Source organism: Balaenoptera borealis (genome assembly GCF_965194805.1).
Source record: "Balaenoptera borealis genome assembly, chromosome: 12".
Taxonomy (NCBI): domain Eukaryota; kingdom Metazoa; phylum Chordata; class Mammalia; order Artiodactyla; family Balaenopteridae; genus Balaenoptera; species Balaenoptera borealis.
In genome coordinates this window covers 59436434-59462712 of record NC_138869.1, presented here as the reverse complement: position 1 = coordinate 59462712, position 26279 = coordinate 59436434, and the positions used below count along the sequence as shown (strand labels likewise).

Here is a 26279-nt window from a genome sequence, read left to right as displayed (position 1 = left end):
TCTTGTAAGTGCAAAAAGCTATTTTCCGAACCCATAATTGATAACACTGAAAAATAAATAAGGAGGTTGTACTTACGTTGCATGTTCCTGCAATCATTAGCAGGCTGACACTGAAATGAGAATTCAAAGTATAATTAAATCATGACATTGTTCTAGGATGACTTCATACCCTTGCTGTAGACTAGCATATGATTTTGCTTGTTATTATTTTCTCGGCTACTCTTTTAAATATGAAAAAATTTCAGTAACAGAAAATAAATATTGAAAAATTTTAGTAGCAGGAAAACCTAACCTTTTACTCAGTGACTATGTATTTTTTTCATTTGGTTGATATCCTATTAAATTTGTATATGTGTATGAATATGAAGTCTATGTGTATAGTAATATTTACATATGCTGCTTTTATGTCAGAGAGAAATTAAGGAAAATGGTCTTGGTAAAATGGTCTAAAATTGCAACTTGGACTATCTTCAATCACTTGTCTGTCCCTTTCATGGCATGATACTACCTGGTAGATTCTGTCCCTTATTCTTATGACCAGAGGTGAGATAGTCAGTGGCCACTGGCATCCAAGATGCTCTCAAGGTTTTCTGCCCAGGTGGAAATCAACACATGTAACATTCAATGCTGGGGTGGTGGCCTAAAGTCATGGGGCTACATAAAAAACATGCATTTGAAAATTCCACTACATGAACCCATTCTTCTTGAACTCTAGACCATATTGGATAGAGGGAAATCAAAACAAAACAAAATGACTTTCAATCTGTTGGATAATTGACTAGCTGTGTCTCCTCTGGGTCATTGTAGAATAAGAGCAGAGATGCAAAGTTGTCTTCATTATTTTAGTATGACTAGGTTATGATCTTTGATAGTCTGACAACCCCATCTAGTTTTCATTTGTGTGAGGAAATACAGTAAAAGAGTAGTTACGAGGTCAGTGCTTTGGGAATCAGAGGGACTCGGGTTTGCTTGTAGCCTGATGGCCTTAGGCAAGTTGTATAGTTTATGGGTTTTTTTTTTTTCCCCTCATCTGTACAATGGCACTGAATTAGAGAGTTGATATGAGAATGAAAAAAAAAAAATTGTGTCTAAATTTCTTAGCTTAGTACCTGACACCTAGCAAATGCTTATTAGTGGAACTAGTTAATGATATTAATAGTAGAGTCCTAGTTGTTATCTTTTTGTTTTCATTATACATGATTAAGCTTTTTACAATTCCTGTTTGCAATACAAATATAACTTAGTGTTTTTAGTTCATATCCAGATTGAGCGTAAATGTGTCTTCAAGAACATGAGGAAATTAGGAGGCTAGTCTGCTTAAATTACTTTCTATACTTGATCTTAGCCAAAAGGGCAAGAAGCGATGCTTGAATTACTTTCTATTCCCAATTTTGATTAGGTACACTCTTAAAGTAATCTTTTGCATTATTTAATAGTTTGTTTTTTCCCATCATACAAGAATGTTTGTAAAGTCCCTTATGTCTCTATATTTTTAAGAAAAAGTGGTCTGTTTTTATATCCAGTTTAATAGCTTTTTTTGTTTTGCAACTGTGAGGCAGTAAATGATAAATCAAAAACTAATATTTCCAACTACCTCAAAAAATTAAAGTCTGTGACAGAATAAATATGGGCTCAATGAGGCTTATGGATGATTTGTTCTAATTAGATATAAGGTAAATGTTCTTGCAAATGTGACTTATATTAAAGTCAGAACATGTGGTTGTCCTGGCTTTCCCACATTGCCCCTTTAAAAAATCATTTGAAAATATTTGGGGTCTGCTGTCGCTGAGACAATATGGCTTGGCAGTGTGTTGGTAACTTAATAAGCTTGCCACATTTGTCATGCAGAAACTGTTCTTTATATGCAAAGCTGTCAGACAGATTGAGTATATAAGTCTCCTTCGCATGAAATAATATGATAAAGCTCCAGTATCAAATTGAATGCTGTACTAGCGTTTGGAATCTTTCATGCATAGGGTGAAATTGTTTTACAATGGAAGCATTGTTTGATGACAAATACTCTTTTTGTAACATTCATCAGTTATGTTTTAATAGCAGGCATTATCCTCCTGACTGTAGGTCCGCCTTTCTTGCTGTTAACGTACTGGAGAGTGAGTCAGCTTCTAAGTTATGTTTGGCATTTTTTAAAGGGTTCTCCACTATGGGTGTCGTAGGTGTTTTCATTCTTCCTTTTTTGCCAGGTTTGTGATAGAGCCGACAGTATTTGCCTCCTTCCTGGTTTTGATTTAATTCCCTACGAGAATGCTTACTAATATAATATTTCAAGGCTCAGCTCCCCACGGTGGAAAATGTGGGATGTACACCTATAAGGCATGTGGGCATGGAAAGCAGGAGAATCGGTTAGCAGAAATTGTGGACACAGCCCATGGGGCAAATTCTAGAAAGTCAGGCTTTTGCTTTTTGTTCAGTGGTGGACGTCCTCAGAGAACTGGCCCACCCATGTCAGTTTCAAGGGGCTGGAAGGGAAAGAAATGGCTCCAGATATACACACAGCAAATGTGTTTCAAGCAGCTCTTTGCCAAGCAAGTTCCTGTTACAGGGTGGCCCCGAGCCAAAGCTCTTCCAAGCACTCCAGGGCTACTTCATGTATTTGGTATGTGGGAGAAACTTGTAACTCTGGGACTGCCCATTGTACTGCGCCTGTCACGTCTGAAGTGTGAGCATTCCAAAGCCCCAGTGGGGCAGTCACCAACCCAGAGATCGACAGAGAGATGCGTTTTCACCAGGAAGGGTTTAAATGAAGGTAGATTAGACCACAAAGCCCTGAAGTTCTCTCTCTCCCTCCCTCCCTCTCTCCCTCTCTCCCTCTCTCCTTCTCTCTCTCTCTCTCCCTTTCCCTCCCTCTCTCTCTCCTTCTCTCCCTCCCTCTCTCCTTCTCTCCCTTCCTCCCTCTATCTCTCTCTCTCTCCCTCTCTTTCTCCCTCCTTCTCTCTCTCTCCCTCCCTCCATCTCTCTCCCTCCCTCTCTCTCTCCCTCCCTCTCTTTCTCCCTCCCTTCCTCCCTCTCTCTCTCCATCCCTCTCTCTCTTTCTCCCTCTCTCTCTCTCCCCCTCTCTCTCTCCCTCCCTCCATCCCTCTCTCTCTTTCTCCCTATCTCTCTCCCTCCCTCCCTCTCTCTCTCCCTCCTTCTCTCTCTCTCTCTCTCTCCCTCCCTCTCTCCCTCCCTCCCTCTCTCTCTTTCTCTCCCTCCCTCCCTCTCTCTCTCTCTCCCCCTCTCTCCCTCCCTCTCCCTCTCCCTCCCTTTCTCCTGCCTTCAACTCCCCCTTCCTTTCTCCCTTCCTCTAACTCCTCCCTCCCTGTCTTTGATTTTGTGTTTTCTTTTTGAAGGGAGCTCTGTTCTAAACGTATGAAAAATGATTATAAAATATTCATGGACATTCTCAGTCCTGGGTTGGCCAACCTGAATTTTTCAGCTGATCAGCCTTTCTGGTTTTTCTTAACAAAGGAAAACCAGCTCTTTGCAGCCCATCACTTCACAGTGAAGCCTCCATCTGGAATGAATTCGGCGTCTTTAACAAATATGTGTTCTCTATTCAAAAACCATCTAAAAATAGTGCTCCAACAAGTAGGAAAAAATATTTTGACATTTTCTTCATGTCTTGTGGGGTAAGCACAGTTGGAAACAGGCTTTCTGTTAATTTTCACAGGATTAAGAGTTGATGTACTTTTGTGTACAACTTATTCTGCTCAAGGATGCTTTCTGATCTGAAATATTATATAGTAAATATGTTTGTTATCAAGGCCCCACTTATGTTACCATAAGTCAACCTTCACATAAAACTCTAATTCAAGGAGTGAAAATGATCAATCGAGGTCTGCTGACCTATGCCAATGCTGACTTTTCTTACGTAGTTTTACACAGCCAGCCTGTAAGGTTCTGTTCACAGCCTGATCTGCAAACAGTCCTGGATGGCAGTGACTTTGGTGCCAAACCAAAGGTTTGCCTTCTAGGAAAGCTGAGCCCTTGTAAGAACAATAACCACGCCTCTAATTTAGTAATTGGCTACCACAAGTTAGGCGTCAGGAAAGGGACTTTATATATATCTTCTCATTTAATCCTATAAAGATTAAATTATAGGATTAGTATATCCGAGTAATCAGTTACTCTAACTTGAGAAAACGGAAACTCAGAAAGTTTAGCAAATTACCAAAGGTAAACTGGCCGATAAATACTAACAGACATTCAAACCCAGGCCGGACACCTTCTACTTTGCCTTTGTGTTCACCCTTAGAAGAGGAAAAAATGGCAAAATCTTGATATTTTTGGTCAAATTCATATTTAAATAATTTGAAAAAAATGAAGCTCAAATTCTGTGTACCTTCTTTTTCCAAGCCTTCTAACACTATTTGGTGTTTTAATGTACAGAGTTTCAGAAAAATCTGAAACTGTTTTTAAAAAGTGCTGTCACGATAATTTCATGACGACATGCTTAAAATTCTAAAATTAACCCTGGAACAATAGTATAGATAATATCTTTGATTATTCTTAACCCCCCACACCTATCCTTTTTGTTATTTTGTGGAGATGATTAAGGAAAATACTTCAATCTAAAGTTGATAGATATTTACAGAGGTGTTTATAAATTAATGAAAACATTGCTATCTCAGGATTAAATTCTAGCAATCTAGCATATGATTTTAGGAATATCTGATAAAAAATTTTGAAAACTTCTCCCAGATGATCAACATTATTTCTTAGAGAAACGGTTGCTGTGAGGCCCAAGTTATCCATAGTCTTTAGGGACATGCTAGGGAAAATTCTGTTTCAGATTTCCACATGTGTTCTGATGTCATATGTAGCTGCACAGAACCAAGGACTGATGTGATGCTAAAACCACGTTATAAACCTAGGACACAATTACGAAATGACCTCACAACACTGCTTGTCTCTACTGGTGCTTTGTGTTCCAAGGAGCATAGTTAAGGGACAGGTCTGGCAAGACTGATCTTTCCAAATTACATTTATGGTACAAAATAGTATCTGGTCATTGTGCTTTAGGAAAGAGCAAGCAATTTGAAAAAACAAACAGCTCCAGTGACGGCCGGTGTCCCAGGTTAGAATGGTACACGTGGAGGGAACTTAGTTCTTCTGCTCTGGCCTTCCCATTTTTTAGATGAGAAAACTGAGGCTAACAGCACGAAGTGACAGGCCCAAGACCTAAGGCCAGTTAACAACGGACGGAGTGGAATAAAATCCATGTGCATTGTCTGTGTTCTTTTCTTTGAGTCCTGATTGGCCCTCCTTAGGCTTTTTTGAGCAATCTTCACATCTATTTTGTCTTTCATTTGCATTCATTTTTATGGTCCAGCTATAAAATATCAATTCCAGCATCTTAAATATCATAAATAAGGCTTAGCACGTTTTATACTTCATCTGTGAGTTATATAAAAGCAACTAAAATGTTTGGTACTCTGCAGATTGACATCGACTGAGGCACAAAAAAAGAGTAATTGGCTTGCCTTCCACCCAACAATATGTCCTTTGTAAACTAGAATAGAATCTTTCCTATAAAGGTGTAGAGTGGTGGTTCTCAAAGTGTGGTCCCTGGACCAGGAGCTTCAGTATCACCCTGGGAACTGGTTAGAAAAGCAAATTCTCAGACTCCTCCTCAGACCTACTGAATCAGGAAGTGTTGGGGGGGGGGTGGGCGCCCAGCAACCTGTTTTAAAAGGTCTCCAGGTAATGCTTATGCAGGTTAATGTTTAAAAACTACTGGTCTACTTATTCAGATTATACAAGTCTAACTTCCGTCCTTCCTTCCTTCCTGCCTTCTTGCCTTCTTCCCTTCCTTCCTTTTTTACTTCTTTCCTCCCTCCCTCCTTCCCTCCCTTCCTTTTTTTCTTTCTTATTACATAAGTACTTTAGTTTTCGTTTTTTCATAAATTACTACCTTTTAAATCTAGAGTTATTAAGCAACCACCATATCAGCCATTATGCTGGACTTCCAATGCAGTTTAGAGCCAGTTTTGTCCCCCCTTTCTGGATAAGTGGACCAGCATTATCAATTTCAATACGATTCTTGGCCAGTGCTTCCCTTGCAAATTTCAAATGATTGTGTCTCCTGTGTCTCTGCCATGTTTGTAGCTAACTGGCATCTCTTTTGGCAAGCCCCCCTGCAAGGCCAACCATTGCAAGCCCGGAGACTCCGAGATCCTCTCTCTTGTTGCCCTATCATTCTGCCTGAGACCCCTCCTGGGCAGGAGTGTGGAGTGGGGTTAGTTGGTTGGAAACACCTGCTTTCTCTAGAGCCCAGGCCATAATTCTTCTGGAGATGAGTAGGGAAGCCTCATTCCTCTAGATCTAGACCTGGATTCCCTTTTTGCCAACCCTAGATTTACTTCATTATCTCTGTCTGGCAGGAGTCAAGACTAAGACAAATGGCATTTGCAAATGAAACCATCTTGGGGGCAAGGGCTCTGGAGCATGCCTGATAAGAGATCTGTGGTTCTGTCTGGTTTCAGGTGCTGATGGGGGCACCTGGAAGTGACTGCAGGTCCTCACAGATGCAGAATTTCTGACCTTTTGTTGTTCAAAAATGGCTGGAGAGCAGAGTCATGAATCATGATTATTAAGCAATGGGGGGGGGGGGGCGGGGAAGCTGCGTGACTGTTATTTAACTCCTGGCAGCGCTGTGAAATAGATGGGCTTTAAGTAAACCTTATCACTTTTTAAAAAAGAACAGCAAGACGTTATCAGGAAAGTCACATGTCTCGAGTGAGGGGGCCAGTGGTATTAAGTAAGCAGTTGCCTTGCAACTACAATTCCAAGCGTTCTCGCAAGAATCCCTATCTAGAATAATACGTTCCTGATACATCACAGGTGCCAGAAATTTCTTTTACAGGAAAATAACTTTAAAAAAATACTTTTATTGAAATATAGTTGATTTACAATATTGTGTTAATGTCTGCTGTACAGCAAAGTGATTCAGTTATACACATATGTATATTCTTTTTCATATTCTTTTCCATTCTGGTTTATCACAGGGTATTGAATATAGTTCCCTGTGCTCTACAGTAGGACCTTGTTATTTATCCATTCTATATATAATAGTTTGCATCTGCTAGCTCACTCCAAACTCCCAGTCCTTCCTTCCCCCACCCCCCTACCCTTTGGCAACCACAAGTCTGTTCTCTCTGTCTGTGAGTCTGTTTCTGTTTCATAGATATGTTCATTTGTGTCCTATTTTGGATTCCACATATAAGTGATATCATATGGTATTTGTCTTTCTTTTTTCTGATTTACTTCACTTAGTATGATAATCTCTAGGTTCATCCATGTAGCTGCAAATGGCATTATGTCATTCTTTTTTATGGGTGAGTAATATTCCATTGTATGTATATACCATATCGTCTTTATCCATTCATCTGTCAATGGACATTTAGGTTGTTTCCATGTCTTGGCTATTGTAAATAGTGCTGCTGTGAACATTGGGGTGCATGTATCTTTTTCAATTATAGTTTTGTCTGGATATATGCCCAGGAGTGGGATTGGCAGATCATATGGTAGCTCTATTTTTAGTTTTTTGAGGAACCTCCATACTGTTTCCATAGTGGCTGCACCAATTTACATTCCCACCAATAGTGTAGGAGTGTTCCCTTTCAGAGGAAAGAACTTTTAATAAATTCGAGGAAGACCTGAAGTAGAAATGCCTCGAGAAGAGACAAACTATTGACGGCAAAGCACAAAATGGTGCCGATTTCTGATTTCAGGTGATGCTCTGGGGTGGGGTGAGGGGCATATTGTGTTGGTTGCAGGAAGGAGGGAAATAAGAGCCCCTAAGAAGATGCACCAGGGGAATGGTGCAAAAAGATGAGATAGAGCTGGATGTAAACATAGTCTTGCGTTTTTGTTGAGAACTGGTCTTTACTGACAGATTTTTTCTATCAAGGCAGTGTTCTCCAACAATCCTAGATCAGAGAAACTTCAGCCCCATCTAAGGAGAGATTTTAGCAGTTTCTCTGTCTTCCCTCAGGACTGGTTAAATAATTTGAAGGGTGCAGTGCAAAAGATAATATGAGTCCCCTTGTTAAGAAATTATTAGGAATTTCTAGATGGCAGCAGCAGAAAATTAAACCAAAGGCAGTGTCCTTCTAAGTCATAGCCCTGTGCACAAGTCTTGTGCCCATGGAGACTGTCTTCCTTTATTAATTTTTTCAAAGTATTTGCCCTCTTTTTTGACCAATGTGCATCACCACTGGACTTCCATCTTATGACAAAATGCAATTTTGTAAAGTCTTTTTTCAACATTGTGTATTGAAAGTTCCCTCTTGACTTAATGGAAGATTTTGAGAATGGAGTAATACCTTCTTTAACGGCCAAATAAATTGAAAGTTGAACGTGTCTCAAAATCTACCCTTTCTTCATAGTCTTTCTAACATTAATTCCAAGTTTGTACTAGGGAGATTTGGCAAAACACCAATTATTTTCTTCTGTTCCAAAACTGTCCTTAGAAGAGAGAATGGCTTTTGTCTGAATCCATCATATCAAAAGCAAAGCTGGTCTTATCACAAAATCTCTTGTAAGCAATTCTACTTTTTAGGAGATATCAAGTATCTCAGTTTCTTCTATGTGCTTTTGTTTTGTTGTTGTTTTGGTTTGGCAAGATAATTATATCCCAGTGTTTCAGTGATATAACAAAAATGGTAGCAAATAAAGTATATTTTGTGTTTTTGATCATCCTGTTCCTTTATATATATATCCTTTAAAAATTAGATTAAGCTAAATCCTTTCTGAATAGATAAAAGGTGATCTTTATTTGATGCTTTTTAATCATATTCTTCTATGTTTTATTAGTTTGCACCCTGTGAGATATTGTCATAAGCTATACAGCACTCTTGCAGTGAATAGGAAGAGCTGACCACTGGCGATACTCCTATTGGCTTGTTAGAGAAAGATAAATAAATTACCTATCGCTCCGTGCATGCATCATGCATGCATCCATCCATCCATCTACAACACTTTTATACATATGCATACATAAAGTAAAAAAATAAACAGTAAAATCTTTCATTAATAATATGTGTAATTAAATTGATAACTAATAATTACATAAGAGCGATATTAAGAAATACCGAACAATGAAAATGTTTCAAATATTCTCTCCTTTAATTGTTAACAACTCTGTAGATTTATCACCCTTCATTCAAGTAAAGGAAAATTCAGGAAAATTAAGTTATGTTGCCCATTTTCACACACTGGAGGGTTCAAAGCACAGATCTGTATTAATTTTAAAATCCATGTTCTTTCCATGTTACCCTGCAGTCTGAGCAAAACATTTTGAATTTTTCTAAGTATGTTTATTCTATGATCTCTCTTTATTACTAGTCTTTTATATGAAGTAAGCCATGTAATAACTATTTGATTTGATCAACAAGATTATTACAGCACAAGAAGCTAGGGCGACTTGCTCAGTTCAGGAGCCCATCAGAGACCAGGACACTGCACCAGTGACCTGGGTCTTGTTTCTTGTCCCTGGACCAGCCTGGCTTCTCCTGTGGTCACTACTCTCAAGTAACAAGATACATTTATCTCAGTAGTTTATGATCCTTTATAAATCTCTACCTACTTAACAAGTGTAGAATTATGATTTTCCATCTCTGACCATCTAAAATAATAATTACCCTTAAACAAGGAAGTAAACTAGTCATTTTCATTCTGAGAATGTAGAACTCAGCTCTTCATTTAAGGGACCATGCCAAACACTGCTAATTGGATTAAAACCAAAGAGGCATTTTTTTTCTTGTCTGTGGAACCTCACCTCTTTGGTTTAATTTTCATAAAACATCATGTGTTTGGTAAGATTGCATCCCTGGGGATACAGTTGGGGTAGCTGGGGTCTAGAGAAGGCTGAAAGCTGAAGGATTCCAGTGTGATAGGGGAATGCATTTCCACAATAATAACGTGTAAAAATCGAGAAGAGATTCTGCTGAGTTCTGAGTTGTTTCCTAGAAAGGAGGCTTCAAATGTGAACAGAAAATAGATACTTGTGCTCTTTACAAAGGACTTAGTGGCTCATCCATGGGGATTTGAGACCTAGTTCTTTTTACCACTCACTGGTATACTGAAAAGCTGACCAATTTTAAAATCAACTTTGAAAGCAATTTCCAATGGATAGAAAATAGTGAATATTTTCTTGGTTTTATTATATTTTTACCTGGTTGGTTTTCTGGATTTCGAATATGCAAAAATTAATTTTCCTGTGCATTACCCAATGTTGTCTGCTAATCTGCACTTTTGTCTCATGTCTATTTGCCTGAGGTATTGAAAGTTAAGAATCAATGAAAAAAAAAATGTCTTTTCAAGTTTATCTTTAAGGATCAGAGCACAATAAATAAATAATTTAAGATTTAGATTACAAAACCATAATGGATCAGTTAACCATGCCTCAGTATTACCAAGTGTGTGAGGAATTTATTTCCATCGTTGTCAAAAATATAGCATTGAACCTTATGTTCTACTCATAATTTGACCAATTGCTTAGTTAGGTAAATGTACATTAAAATTTTACAAATTGTGATTAAATCAGGAAGGTTTCCACACATTGTAGAAACAGCTCATGCATTTGAGGAAGAGTTGGAGATGATCCCCCAAAGACCCTTCTCGCTATAAAATTTTACTGCAATGATTCTAAATTTGTAAGATGAAGAAAATGTTGAGAAGCCAGTAACAAATTTCTGTTGGGCTAATTTACTGGTGGAAAAATTGATTTATTGGTATGTGTAAAGTGGAGACTGAAATTCTAATCAGAGGAATGTCATATAGTATATGTTTAAGCTGTATATGTTTATGTTTAAACATAAACATATATGTATATGTTTAAACATATACTGGTTTCTTATATAGTTGCTATTCAGTAGAAGAACAATTTCTGAAAAGGTGAAAAGTTTGTATTTGTATATGTAGCTAGATTCAATTATGTGCTTGCATTGATGTTTTTATCTAATAACGTATTGAATAATATATATAAACAGCTTAAAAAGAGCACGTGTGAGTCCATTCAGTAGAGGTTATGATTTCTGGTCTGAGTGAACTATCTTATAGAAATGGACATAAATAATGCTGTATTGAGACTTCCGTTTCTCTTAAGAAATGCAACCAATTACCTGAGGAAACCATGTGTTTTCTACTTAAGTCTACTAATACCAACATTGATAAATGTAGCTAAGTCTAAATAAACCACTTTAATAGGCAAAGAAGGACAATGATATTTAAAATCTTAAGTGTTTTAGTCTGAGTGAATAATTTGAGAAACTTTCAAAATAAAACTTAAGACTTGAAAATTATTTTACACATCTGTATAATTAATATTTTGTAGTTTCTCTCAAGTAGATGGCTCATATGTTCCCCTTACTTAAGAGCAAGTTTTTCTTTTGTATATAATACCAAATTGCAGAAAAATTTTCGTCACTTCAAAAGTAGAAGATGATGTTTCCTGCACTGGACTAGCACTTAGGTCTTGGTAGGAATGTTGGTGAATTGAAAGCACCAGGAAAGCTGATTCTAACTCTCTGCCCCTCAGAAAACACCTCTATTTTAATGGTTCCTTCACAAAACAAAGAATCCATTATAGAGGCATAAATTTAATTTATCTGTTGCCTTTGATCCAAAGGTCATGGCTGGTAAGCGGCAGAGCCCAGATTTGAACTGGGACCACCTCCCCATCCCCAGTTGGGTGTACTAGCAGTGGGTCCCTTTGTCTCGACTGTTCTTGTTCTTTACTAAACAAGGATGCAGTGCTTCAGAACTGCACTGCAGGCATAAGCAACAGTGTTCCCATTTCACCGGGGGTGTGTATGGTGAAGGCACGTGTCTAAGGGACTTGCCCAAAGGATGGGTGGCAAAGCTGGGATTGATATCGCCTATACTGATCCCAGACAGAAGATCACATTTTTCTCTCCTCCCTCCCTCCTCCCCACTTCCCTCCCTCCTTCTTTTCCTACCTTCCTTCTATTAAAGCAAAGAAACTAAACTCAGTCATATTTGTAAAGATAAGCCTTTCTTATTTTTATCCATCCATTATTTTTTTATTGAAGTACAGTTAATTTACAATGTGTTAGTTTCAAGTGTATAGCAAAGTGGTTCAGGTATATATACATATATATATATAATGTATACATATGTGTATTCTTTTTCAGATTCTTTTCCATTATACGTCATTACACGGTATTGAATAGATTTCCCTGTGCTATATAGCAGGACCTTATTGTTTACCTATTTTATATGGTAGTGTGTATATGTTATTCCTAAACTCCTAATTTATCCCTCCCTCCCTCTCCCCTCCTCCGCCCCCTGCTATCCCCTTTGGTAACCACAAGTTTGTTTTCTATCTGTGAGCCTACTTCTGTTTTGTAAATAAGTTCATTTGTATAATTTTTTAGATTCCACATATAAGTGATATCAGATGATATTTGTCTTTGTTTGAATTACTTCACTTAGTATGATAATCTCTGGGCCTATCCATGTTGCTGCAAATGGCATTATTTCATTCTTTTTTATGGTATCCATCCATTATTTTTGATGGCATGCTGTAGACCAGGTGCTGTGCTGAGCCCCACAGAGGCTAAACAGTTTCGACCATACAATGTGGTCAGTAGAGTTTTATCACACTATAGCAGTTGCTTGATTCCTGGAAAGTATAACAGACACTGTCTCCTAAAAACTTTCCCTTCACTAAACAAGGGCAACTGGAAATTGTCCTTGGTTTTGCTTGGGTTCACCAGTTCTGAATCTTCTTTTGGGAATTGCTGGTAGACAGCAAGTTCCCAGAGCTACTATTTTTAATTTCCTAAGGACTATCATGTCTATAAACTGTATTCCCTTTGTTGAGGCCAATGTCTTAAATGCAGTCCAAAATCAATTAGCTGTTATGTGCAAGCAGACTACTGATTAGAAAGGTAAAATTTCTGTTTTGTGTATGCTACCAGTATTTGGTACCTTTTCTGGAACTAGTTTAAGCCAACAATTTTTATGTATGCGGTTCCCTTTCTCTCTTCCCATAAAGGATAATTTAAAATTTTCAACATGTAATCACAGAGGAAATGAACAAAATAGATTATTTTCCCATCTCCCCATAAGGGGCTTCTCCAGAAAAGAGAAGTTGTCTCTGACTCCCAGCCCAGGACCTGAAGATTTCTCTTTGAGAACTTCAAACCCAACCAGAAGTCTTTTCACAAAGGGCTGTAGGATTGTTAGTTATCCAGTGTCGAGTTTCAGCCCTCCTGCAAACACCATCTAGCCAAATGTGATGTCAGCGATATTTGTCTTGTTAAAAACCTGAAGTGAAATCATTGGTGCACTATTTTCCTTCCAGGATGGCCTCTTAGTTATGGTGGAAGTGAGCTATTGACTGGGGCCTTCCCATCCATCTAGGCTTCCTTTATGATTGTAAATGATCTCATGTACTGAGGGACAGCAATTTCCATTCTTCATTCAATGAATTCTACCTGAGAGTCCTGTCTATAATTTTCCTTGTGAGAGGAACAGAAGGACTGAGAATGATAAATTGTCTCCTGAAAATCATGGCTTTATCTAATTCTATCACAGAAAGCTATAGATTTAAATTTTCTTGACTGAGGAATGTTTAGTAACAGGAAGTACTATATTCTAACATTTTTGGAGGAAGAAGGATATTTTATCTCCCATGCATCCTCTTTCACTCTTTCTTGCTTGATCTAAAACCTTGGTTTCTCCTCTTGCTTTGATGGGGATTCCGCTAAAAGAATAAAATGCCTCTCCCCATAGGAAGCCCTTTCATCAGAGACAGCCCTTTCTGTCTGTACATTTTTTGGCTTGCATGATTTTCTCATCCAGTTATAAAGCTCATCACGCTGTAATGCAACTTACTAGAATATCCCTGAAAATGCATGTTATCCGGCATATGTGTGGGTCTGACGTTTTAAGGGACGTGCTGGCAGCCCATGGCCAGAGGGGACCATTAAGGAAACAGGTTTGATGGAAGTCTTGACACAGGCGTTGACAGCAAAATCAAATGATTAATTTGGAGTAAGAGAAGTGTTTCAAACTAATGAGAAACATGGTTTGGGCATACCCGCAGACTGTACACGTGGCCAGGGGAAACCAACTTTTTGATACAGAGAGGGGAAAATGAAGGTGTATGTTCGACTTGGGTTATTCTTTTATGGAGAGGATGCTACAAAGTGAAAAAGTATAAGTTATTTTTATCCTGGTGATTTTTCTGTGAGTCTTTGGGTCTCTCATCCAAGCCCATTTTGCAGATTTGCTGCCTGGGATGACAGGTACAAAAACAGAGAGAATATTTGTAAACCTGGAGTTGGCCCATGTTAATATAAATTAATTCTCAATCAAAAGGACCACATATTTACTTGCTGCTACTTTAGAGGAGTACGTGGAATACAGAAACACCAGCAGAAGACACAGAGTAGGAGCTCAATATTTGTGTGTGTATTGAGGCAGCTGGAGCAGTGCTTCTGAATATGGCAAAGTGAAAAGACTATGAAGTTTTGCTTTCTGTTCACACTTTGGTTTTATCGGCCTTTTCTGTTCTGTGAATTCTGGTGAAGGCAGTTCAGTCTTATCGGTTTGGAACTCCTGAATTATCATAGACCCATTGGTGTGTGGATTGCTAATAAGCATTAATGGAACCATATTTTCAGGCCTCTTTGCACACACAGCTTAGTTAAAATTCTTAGCTTCTAGAAAAGCTGATATTTGACACTGTGGGGATGGTGCTCTTCGTGCAGGAAGAAAATATTACCAGAAAGAATTTTGGGGCTTCAAACATAACATGTCAGTAGCTGTTGACTGGAACTTTCTAACTAGAAGTACATGAGAAGTAAGTTCTTGCCAGAATTCAGGCTTTTCTGCTCTTTGGGTTCTGTAAAGCCTAGTGGTGGATTTTCAGTGAATGCCTTAGGCTACATGAAAAAGGAGTTCCTCCAAGAATGTCGGGAATTCCTTTGGTGCCCAAGAGGAAATATGAGGACTCTGGACGCCAATGAGAGAATGGAAAATGAGGATGGAGGCCGTAATCATCATGCCGACTCCTGTAGTTTACTTTGTTTTCTTTTTAAAGTAAGATCTAAAAGTGTTTGAGAATTTTTATAAAGCATAGGTCAACTTTCTAGCACTTTCAAGTTGAATGCAAGTTCGTGTTCTCCAAGTGACAAGTAAGTGTAGGTAAGTCCACTCACTCCAGGTCTGTAATTTTTAAAGATACTTAATAAATGGGTTCTATATGTTACTCGCAGAATGCAGCCAAAAATTCATAGGAGAAAGAGTGGTTTAGGGATCTGTTTGTTTTAATTTAATGTAACTAAACACACTTGTAATCCTTTTAAATTATAGTCTATTTGTATATTCTTGATAATTAAAGTTATCTATGGTATGTTTGTGTGTGAGTGTACGTGTGTGTTCACGATGGGGGAAAAAAATGGCCTCTTGGGAAGAATGGCATTTTGATGAATCACAGGAAATAGTAAATTATGCGGATTCCACACAGTTCCCAAGGCTGTGACCATTTTACCTCTGAAATTCATGAACCAAGGTCTGAAGGGAGACTGGCTGGAATTACAATTCAGATGCTTTACTTTGGGAGGAGTGCAGGGTGGGGACAGAATTAAATTTTCAGTTTATTTCTTCAAACAAAACCCATTGTGACGGCCACCCTTAAGAGGGAGGGAATGCATACTTTTATGATAAAAATTGCTAGCAATGTGAAGCACAGAGGCATTTATTTTAGATGATACTGGCTTTAAAAAAAGTTTAAATTGGTGGTCGTAATAATAGCCTATTCAAAACATTTCAGGAAAGAACATAACTGCACAGGGTAAGGTTGACCAAGTATATGAAATGATAATGAATTCAGTAATAAGTGAACGTTCCAGATTTGCACGTTCTTGCTACACGCTGAGTTTCAGGGGCTCTTTATAAATAAAGTGGGAAACTTTATTTTTTTTTCTCAATATTCTTGTTTTTCTCTCATTTTAATTCTCTTGGTTGCCTTGTCAATTAAGTTAATTAAGGCTGAAAATAATTCCCCCAAGGGGGCATTGAACTAAATCATTTCAGGCAAAATGATCTCTAAGACTTTTAATCTAGTCAGGAAATATTAATAATATGCAAGTGGGGTTATGCATAAAAGGAATGCTATAAAACGCTGCATTGTTCATGGTGCATATATTCAGACAAAACACTGCATTTACTGTCTCCAGAAAATGAAAGTTAATTTATGCACTTCATCAACAGGCTTTATTACAGCGCCACATATTTGTGGTGGCCCTCAGGCCATGGGAACTTTTCACTCTTGACTCCACTCATTTAAAAAAAAGGTCAGATTCTTAAAAAGAATGGATATATGTATATGTATAACTGAATCACTTAGCTGTACACCTGAAACTAACACAACGTTGTAAATCAACTATACTCCAATATAAAATAAAAATTAAATTAAAAAAAAAGAAAAAGATACAGATTGGTTTAAAAAAAAAGCTAAAAAAAAAGGTCAAATCAAATCACTCTTTATTTTTTAAAAGGGGTTCCGTACAATAATGGAAATGCAGTTGAGAGTCTCAGCTTTTTATTAGTCAGTTGAAGAGTAATTGGCAAAAAAATCTTAAACTCTCTGAGCTCCAGTTTCCTCCTTATTCAGTGAGGTCACAGGGATGTGGGATGGATTTTAGCAAATTGAGGCTTGATTCAGAAATTAGAATATATAGTTCCCACCCAATAATTAATCTTTAATAAAAATGTAGATTCACATTTGATTGCATCCCTTCCTCCAGCTCAAGTCTGTAGGGGAATGGACGCTTCAGAGTAAAGAAGGAGGCACCGTGTTTCTGTCTGTCTTTCCCTCCAGCAGATCCTTGCTGCCCTGACCCTGGTGGTGTCAGCGTGAGAGGGAAAGGTGGGTGAGAAAGACAGAGAAGTTCTCACTTGACCTCTGTCGTGAGATGGCTCTGCATTCTCTTCCCAAGTCTCTTTCTTTCTTGGGAACATTCTTAGTATCTTCAGAGGCCTCTACCATGAATGTCTGAAAGCCCGACTGTGACACTGATGATCATTATTCTCCAGCCCTGTGCTCCCAGCTCAGCCCCTGGAGGTGCAGCCTGCCCAGCTTGGACAGGAGACAGAAATGCTTGCACCTGGCTCTGTTCCCCTCTCCTCTGTAACCCATATCTTGTCCAGGGAAGACAGGCATCCTTGGCCCCAACAAAGTCTGAGTATGCAAGGCCACCCCCAGACCTCCACCACCTTTAATCTGCACCCAAAGCAGCTTACCGGCTGTTCACTTTCTCCATTTTCCAAGTAGGGACCAAGCACAGTCCTTCTGGCCCTGTTAACTCAGAGCCAACGCACTCAGCCCTTGATGGGTGCTTCTGAGGCTCCTCTCTCTGCTTGAGTTGAGGGGTTAGCACAGAGCTACTTTCTCCAAACACATCTTCTCACATGTCCTTCTTCCATCTCGGTTTCCTTGGCCCGCACCATTTTTTAACACTCAATGTACATTTAAGCCCATCTAACCAGCTTCCTGTCATTCTGCTCTGACATTTCTTTTTTAATATAAATTTATTTATTTATTTATTTATTTTTGGCTACGTTGGGTCTTCATTGCTGTGCGCGGGCTTTCTCTAGTTGTGGCAGCGGGGGCTACTCTTTTGTTGCGGTGCACAGGTTTCTCGTTGAGGTGGCTTCTCTTGTTGCAGAGCATGGGCTCTAGGCACATGGGCTTCAGTACTTTTGGCACATGGGCTCAGTAGTTGTGGCTCACGGGCTCTAGAGCACAGGCTCAGTAGTTGTGGCACACGGGCTTAGCTGCTCCGCGGCATGTGAGATCTTCCCGGACCAGGGCTTGAACCCATGTCCCCTGCATTGGCAGGCAGATTCTTAACCACTGCGCCACCAGGGAAGCCCTGCTCTGGCATTTTACAAATGTTATCACAACTTGCTCAGCGGTCTGCTATCTATTTTATCTTCGTACCTCGGTTTTACAAGAATATAATTTTTCTCTTTAAATTTATTTTTTACTGAAGTATAGTTGATGTATAATATCATATGTAACAGGTGTACAATATAGTGATTCACAATTTTTAAAGGTTATGTTCCATTTATAGTTATTATAAGATATTTGCTATAGCCCCCATGTTGTACACTATATCCTTGTACCTTATTTTTTGTGGTAGTTTTTTTTTTTTAATTTAATTTTTATTTTATATTGGAGTATAGTTGATTTACAGTGTTGTGTTAGTTTCTCCTGTACAGCAATGTGATTCAGTTATATGTATATATATATATCTGCTCTTTTTCAGATTCTAAAAAAATATAATTTAACATACCACTACAAATAATTTAAATTCTAATAACTTTCAAAACTTCTTATTCCATTCTCTCTTTGTGAAGCCATCCAATGAATCCCTATTTACTCATATAATTCTAACAGTTCATTTTAAACATTTTTGAAAGTAAAGGAATTTTAAAAATTGTCATTATAAAACTGTGGCTGAGAATTAAGGGATGTGTGTTCCTATTCATTAACACTGTTGATTATTTGTTTTGTTTTTATAAATTGAACAGATTGTTTTAGGACTGATTCACTCTGGAGATTACCAATTTACTTACAGATGTTTCCAGGTCTGGATTCATGGAACAGAAAATTCTATAGGTAGATTTCAGTTAATTGACCACATACAGAATAAATGAAAACTTAATACATTCTGAAAATGTCTTCATTTGACAAAATTGCAATGAGCATCTTATATCTGCAAGGCAGTGTAGTAGATGGTACAGAGGCCATGAAGACGCATAGAACAAATCTCACGGTCTGCTCTAGGAAAAGGTGGTTGCCTAGGATGAGCCTTAATCAACATCACACATGTGGAGCAGCTTAGTTTCATTCAGATGGTTATTGATTATTTGGAGAATTAACTTCAAACATAATATTAAGTAGTGTGTTTAATATTAAGGAATTTAAAGAGAAAACAAAAAATTGTCCATAATCTACTGCACAGATAATGCCTTTCGACAAAGAAAACCAAACAAAATAAAACCAAAATATAAGTGCCTGTTAAGAAAATTTTAATAGGATGGAAAGCTATGAAAGGAAAAGTGAACATCTTCTATCCTGTGTCCTGTTTCCTCTTTCCAAATCTAACTTGCACTTCTAAGAGTTCTTGCCTGTTCTTCTAGAGAATTTAATGTGTACCTATTTATATTTGCATATATGTATATAAAGTTATCATTAGAGATATGTAGATACCAGCTGCTTCTTCTTTCCCTCATTTCTTCACCTTTTCTATCTCTCTTACAGCTCTACCTCATCCTTGTTAATAGCAATAGTACATTCCTTGTAATCTGGGTACCAGAATGTCATCAATCAGTGCATTCTTGATGACTGCTTTCATTGCTAATACAAACAGTGATGTGATGAACATTGTTATACATATATCTTTATGAACCTTGTAATAAATTCCTAAGTCTCAACACTAGATCAAAGGAACCCTGAGGTTTCTGCTATTTCAGAGATTGCCTACTTGCCTGTAAGAAATGATCCATACATTTATATTTTAACCAGTAGCATCTGCTTTTTCTCATAACCTCTCCAGCATTCGGACTGCTGAACTTCCAAATTTTTTGCCAATCTGAACTGTGAAATATGCAACCTCATTTTTTTATACATTTCTTTCATTATGAAGGAGCTTAGATCGCCTTTATCCATCATTTGTATATTTTTCTAGAAACTTACTCTTTGTTTTACAGATTTTTATTTTAGATTGTATATCTTTTTACTGACTTTTTTGAGTTCTGTATAAATTTAGAAAATAACATTCTGTCTGACGTAGCACATATATTCTCCCCAATTTCTTTTCTGCATTTTGATTTCATAATATTGTTGCATTACAAAAGTTTAAAATACGTGTGTATAAAATCTAACATGTTTTTCTTTTGAGCCTTCTAGGTTTTTAGACCTCCTTAAAATAGCTTTCCCACTAAAATATTATGAATAAATTCATCCATACTTTCTTCTAGACCTTTTGAATTTATTTTTATATTCTAGTGTAAGGGGTAAAATACACAAACACATATGCATATACACACATACATTCATGTTTATGATATATATACGCATATATACATTATAGTTCATATATGTAATTTTAAAAATCCAATCAACTGTATCTACAGTCCCAACGTTAATTATTGAATAATTCTTCTTTCCACAGGGATTTGAAATTTAGTTGTACCATGGATTTTATTTCCATATATTTTTGCTATATTTCTGAATTCTTCTAATTTTATTCCATATACTATAAGTCCATTTTTTCTCCCCAAAACAATTTTAGTAATTATTATTTTGTAATTAATTGTATACCATTTAGGTCTATTCTCCTTTCTTTAATCTTCATTTTCAAAAATTTTCTTCAAGTTTTTATGTCTTTTCTTTGAGATAAACATTTTGTTCATTTTCACAAACATGTGTCACAGTGTTTTATGGGTATTTTGGGGGACTCATTTGTATTCATAGATTAATTTTGAACAATTTGACCTTTTTATACTATCCTGTCTTCCTTTTATAGTTCATGGCATATCTATTCACTCACCAAATTATGCCATGGTTTGTAGTAGAATTTTAAATTTTCTTCATGTAAGCAATGTGGATTTCTTTTAGATTTATACCAAGTATTTAATTTTTTTGTTTACTATTAAAAATTGATTTATCTCTTCATTATATTTTCTACATTTAGATTATAACTTTACATATCACTCTCTTACAGAATTCCCCTAGTGTTCCTAATATATTTTTAAATTAGTATTTCCTTGAAGCATAATCACATTACCTAAGATTAATGATAAACATGTCTCTTGATATCCTATTTTTATAATTTTTTCTTGCTCTTATCTAATCGTATTATCTAATACCTACAAAGCGGTTTAAAATTATAGCACATTCTTGTTATATTCTCGATTAAATACGACTGATTCTTTTTACCCTATCAACAGTGATGACAGCGTTCGACTCTGTGTGTGTGTGTGTGCGCGTGTGCACACGCATGTGCGCATTTGAGTTGGTATAAAGAAAGCAGATATTTCTATTGTTCAGGTTATTTTAGCATCAGTATTGGACTTGAACTGTGCCTTTTTTGTGTCGATTAAGGAGTATAGATTCATAGGAGCATTTATTTCTTAAGTGGCCACCAGCTTCTTTTTTTGCTTGACTGCAGCTGGGCATTTTTTTTCTTCCTTTACTTACTATAATTAGGCTTGCGGGAAGGAAGATTTTGAAATCATGCTTCATTCTGCCATCTGAAACCAGAAGTCCTGGTGGGGATGCTTTAATTATTCATCATGGAATCTCTGTATAGCAAATCAAATAGAGTTATGTATTTTTCACTTGGTGATTTTGCTAATGGGATTCTAATCTTCACAACTTAAGACACCCAAAACAGGCAATAATGTTTTAAACAACATAATTAATTATTGCCTGGAAGTTTCTACCAAAGGCCATGTGGACTTTGATGAGCTAAAATTATAAACCAGAAAAAAGAGATTAACAGTTGTATTTTAATACATATGCAGTTTCTTATTAGCAAATCTCATTGATAAACGTATGCAGAGTTATTTTAGGTGTGAACCAAAGTCCTTTAGAAGTAGATGAGTTCTTCATCTGGACTCTACAACATTTGAAATCCTGTTACCTGACCCAGATTAGTATGAGATCCAGATGCTTTGGCAGCAATCCTAGTCTCCAGTAAAAGTGAGAGGGGTTTTCGTTTGTTTTTGGTTTCTTTTTGTTTCTGGTTTTTACTTAATGGTAAGTTTTCTTAAGAAATATGCCTTAAAATTGCTCTTACAATTTGTTGATTAGTCATTGACATTTTCCACTTTTCTTAGAGTTATTATCCCAACTCTAGAATTAGGGAATACTCACACATTTGAACATCCCCTTGCTCTCTTTCTTTCATTCCACATAGATGTTTGTGAAAGGTGTATGTACCTGTTTACATGTGTGTGCATGTTAATTTCCACAATATTTTTGCCAGATATTCATGCCATAGTACAACTTTGTTCATTTATGGTGTGAAATATAACTCTCAAGCAGACCATAGCCTTGGTTCTCACAGTCATACCATCTCTGTTTGTCTCTCTCTCGGTGTCTGTGTTTCTCTCTGTGTGTCTCTCTGTCTCTGTCTCTTCCTCTCATTCTGTCTCTCTCTCTCTCTCTCTCTGTATATATCAGCTACACAGTGATTCAGATTTTCATGGATTTCCATGGAGTTAACGCAAGAGGAGATAGATTGTGCTTCTGTTGAGCAGTATCAGGCTCTGCAATCATGATGCATTCATTGCCAACCTCAGGACACCTGGCAGAGCGGACACTGACCAAGAGGAAGTGCCCTTGGCAGCCACGTGTTTCCCTGTTACTTACATAGCACTCACTCTCTGCCAGGTTGTGTTCTAAGAACTTTACATCTGTGAATTTACTTAATCCTTCAAAACCTTGTGAGATAGATACTCTTTATCCATTCCATTTTCAGATGTAACATTGAGGCACAAGGTATTTAAACAACTTGTCTAAGATTATTCACCTAGGAAGTGCAAACCAGAATTTGAACAGTTTGGTTCCAGAGCCCATACTTTTATCCATAGCAGCCCTGCCTCAGTTTTTATCTGTGTTGTAATTATTCATTTCAGGGCCTGGGCTCCTGCCAGACTGGATATTCTCTGACTAAGGAAACACACAATCTTGTCTACCTTTCCGTTCCTGGTGTCATCACAATGCCCGCCATGTATAGGGAGTACATAACTTATTTTGTTTTAAATTGAATTAAAATAAAAATTTGTCTCTATAATACCCCTGCTCTTATGCCTCTTCATAATAAACTCTGAAAAGATGAAATTTGGTTAAGAAAAAGCAATATAGAAAAACTACTGTATGTTTTTCTAACACATGCTTCATTTGGCCTACTGCTTAATTCACATTTGTCATCAGTGCACTTAGAATGTTCATTACAAATGGCCATTCTCATAACTTGGAGCTTCCTAACACCTCACTCTTTAGCCAAACAAGGTAACTCTTTTGGGGAAATCTGCACGTTAAAAAAAAAAAAAGTAGACGCTCTGTTCATCTTCTGATGTCACATCCCAGAAAAGACATGCCCCTCATTACAGCAACATTTAGTCTTCCAAAACATCAGTGACTACACAGTGTGCTCCTTTGTTTCCAAAATCAAAGGGAAAGCTTTGGATAACTGGCAATTGCTTTTTTTTCTGAAGAAGAAATCCTGACGGAAATTACACTGAAGAAAAATTTATGTAAAACAAAAAGCACAGATCTTAAGTCTACAGTTCAATGACTTTTGTAAAAGTATATACCCTTAACTATCACCCCAATGAAGATATAGAACAGTTCTGTGGGTCCAGAAATTTCCCATATTCCTCCTTCCAGCCAGTGCTCTGCACTCTCACCTTTCAGCAGGCCCTGATATGATTTCTATCAAGATATCGTAATTTTGTCTGTTCTTTCTAGAACTTTATGTGAACCCTGTAAAAACAAAAGTTACTAAAAAGAACTGTAATCATGGTCACTTTTATTTTTGTAAGGTCCACTCATTGGTTGCATGGTAGGTGCGTCATTCAGAGAAACACGCTGATGAAGTAGGACCAGTGCTAGTTGAATTCACAAGTCAGATGATGTTGAACACAGACGTTTAAGGGTGTTTCAAGATCATTCTTGAGAAGCGGGCTTCACACTGACAGTTTCTCTCAGCTCTGTCGCGTTGTCTTTTTATTTCACAACTCTCTCAAAGTAGTGATGGGAAAATCCATTTACTCTGTTTTGTTGCCCTAGTGGCAAATTTTATGGTGCTCAGATCTCAAGCAATTAGATCATAATTATCCCTCAAGAGGATATTTTCTTAAGGCAATTTATTGGGCCAAAAAGTCCTCTGGAGAAATAACAGTATTTCTTAGTTTCAGAGAGCTTGGTTAACCTCCATCCAAAATGTGATCTTAATGACCTTCATTCTATTAAATAAGTATTCATGAGTGTTCTGGCCATTATTGCTAAATATGCATATGAAAATATTTACAAATAACTGTCATTGTTAAGTGTATCGATTTTTCTTTAAGACTGTATTGCTTTAAACAGTAGGTAATTTGTACACAGTCCTGTGATCAGTCTGAAGTTTACATAGTGAATAATATTTACTGGGAAATATATGTGTGTGTTTCAGTGAGTGTGTATATGCGTTCACACACCTACTACCTCCTATGTGAAAAGAGACCATTTTCCCCCAAAAATAGAGAGTTAATGATAGCACTTATGACATCAAGCTCCTCGGAGGACAAAATGAGATAATATACTCAAGAAAAGTTGGGTATTGTTTGGTTGGAAATGTATAAAGAGGGATGGTCTTACATTGGGTACAGCCTTTACAAGATCTTACACGAGTGGTTGCATACAAATGTCCAGTTTCCAAAGGGGAAAATAGTGGATATAGTGACAATTTTAACCTATATTGTTACTTCCCAAATGCTACAGCTATTTTCCATGTTGGACCATGTACAGTGTACTGTACAAATAACATCAGGTATTTTTAACATGTAGTTTTGACTATAATTGGGCCTTAATACTGACTTTAGAACCTACTTCCAGGTAAGGAGCAACTCCACCCCATTGCAGTTCTTTGGTCCTTTGGGTAGTGTCCTGTTTAGAATGTCATTCCAATATCAATACTTTCTGAGATCTTCCTGCATGCAAAGGAATAAATAAGTGGTTCCCATTCTTTTACATTCTGGGCCACGTAGAAACTCTGCCTCTCTCCCATCTGCCCTGGAGACAAGTCTGTTCCAAACACCTGACAATAGCTTCAGCTTCTAATTCTGATTTATGTTCTTACCTGCTAGGACTTTTGGTTGAATTTGGTATGTCCTTATGCTCTGGCCTAAATCTGGGACTGCCTCATTATAATCCCTGAGGCAGTTTACTACTTAATTCAGAAGCAGTGGGACAAGAGGGAGGAGATATGGGGATATATGAATATGTATAGCTGATTCACTTTGTTATAAAACAGAAACTAACACACCATAAGAAAAAAAAAAAAAAAAGAAGGAGTGGGACATGATGCATTTAATTTGGAGTACATTTGGGCAGACACGAGCCTGGAAAGAATTAGGAGTAGACTGTTTCTTATTTGGGTTTTCCTACTTTGTGGGCCAGGATCTTCACTGTGAATAATCACAAACACATTAGCGAGACCTGATGACTATATAAAGTAATTCCTACTGAGGCTTTCTAACCCAAGGTTTCGTGAAACATCAAGACGTAAAAGGAATGATTGAGGTTAAGTTCTAATTTAAAACAACAATGAGAAAGCTTTTTTGCTATCAAATGGATTAAAAATATAAGACCTGTATCACCTCACATGGATAATTATCATGTCCAGGAATGGTTACTTTCACAGACTAAATCTGAAAAGCCACTTGGATGGCCACTTGGAAATGTCCATCAGAATATCTTAGGTCCAGAATTTCTACTTCGAGGAATTATGTGCACGTGGACAAAATGATATATGCACAGGGATGGCCTGTGTAGACACATTGGAACCTACTAAAGGCCCAAAGTGGAGGGGGTTTGGTTAAATATGATACAGCTACATATATGACACTGGAAACCCTCAGGTATATCATTTACTGAAAAAAAAGTACTAACCTGGCAAAACAATGCATGTAGAATAATCACATTATTATATAAAAATAGATTTATGGGTATATGTCCATAAACATTTATAATTGCATAAAAGGGCTAATAAAGTGGAGAAGGATGAACTTGGAGGGACCTAGATGTTGTAGACCCAGTTATATATGCCATGGAAGTGAGACATTCCAGCAAGCCAGATCTAGGATTTCTCATGCTTCAAGAACAAAATATGAATAAGCATTTAAAACAACCTAAGTATTTTAATTGGAGCTTGCTGGCCAAAATTGGCTTCATTTCCAAGGAATACATGTGAGGGTAGCTAGCAGCAAAGCAGTGTAGATAGTAGCAGTCTTGCACCCTTTTCACATACTTTGTATTTTCCCATCTATAAAAGGCTGCTTTGGAAAGAGCCACGGGAGTCCTTCAGGAATCCCCGATCTCTATGGCCTTATTAGATGCACAGACATGTGTCTCCTGGTGAGAGTCTCATGCTGGGAAAGTCATTAGAATAATAAATTTAACTTCTCTGTGCGCTGGCTTTCTGAACTTCAGGTGCATATGCCTTTTATGCTTTTTCCATTTTCCT

General features: G+C 37.4%; 1 protein-coding gene and 1 pseudogene across 12 annotated transcripts in view; both read left to right on the top strand.

Annotated features, from left to right (window-relative positions):
- RBMS3 (RNA binding motif single stranded interacting protein 3) overlaps positions 1-26279 on the top strand; it is a gene marked incomplete at its 3' end in the record, with an annotated part of 720886 nt that overhangs the window by 63912 nt on the left and 630695 nt on the right. The window contains exon 1 of one of the 11 annotated variants that reach the window (XM_082348663.1): positions 5123-15177. The exons of the other annotated variants lie outside the window; for them this stretch is intronic. Of the gene's footprint in view, positions 1-5122; positions 15178-26279 lie in introns of those variants that run through there. 11 annotated transcript variants of the gene reach the window in all.
- LOC309608459 (DNA primase large subunit pseudogene) overlaps positions 1-26279 on the top strand; it is a 255999-nt pseudogene that overhangs the window by 63876 nt on the left and 165844 nt on the right. The window lies entirely within an intron of this gene.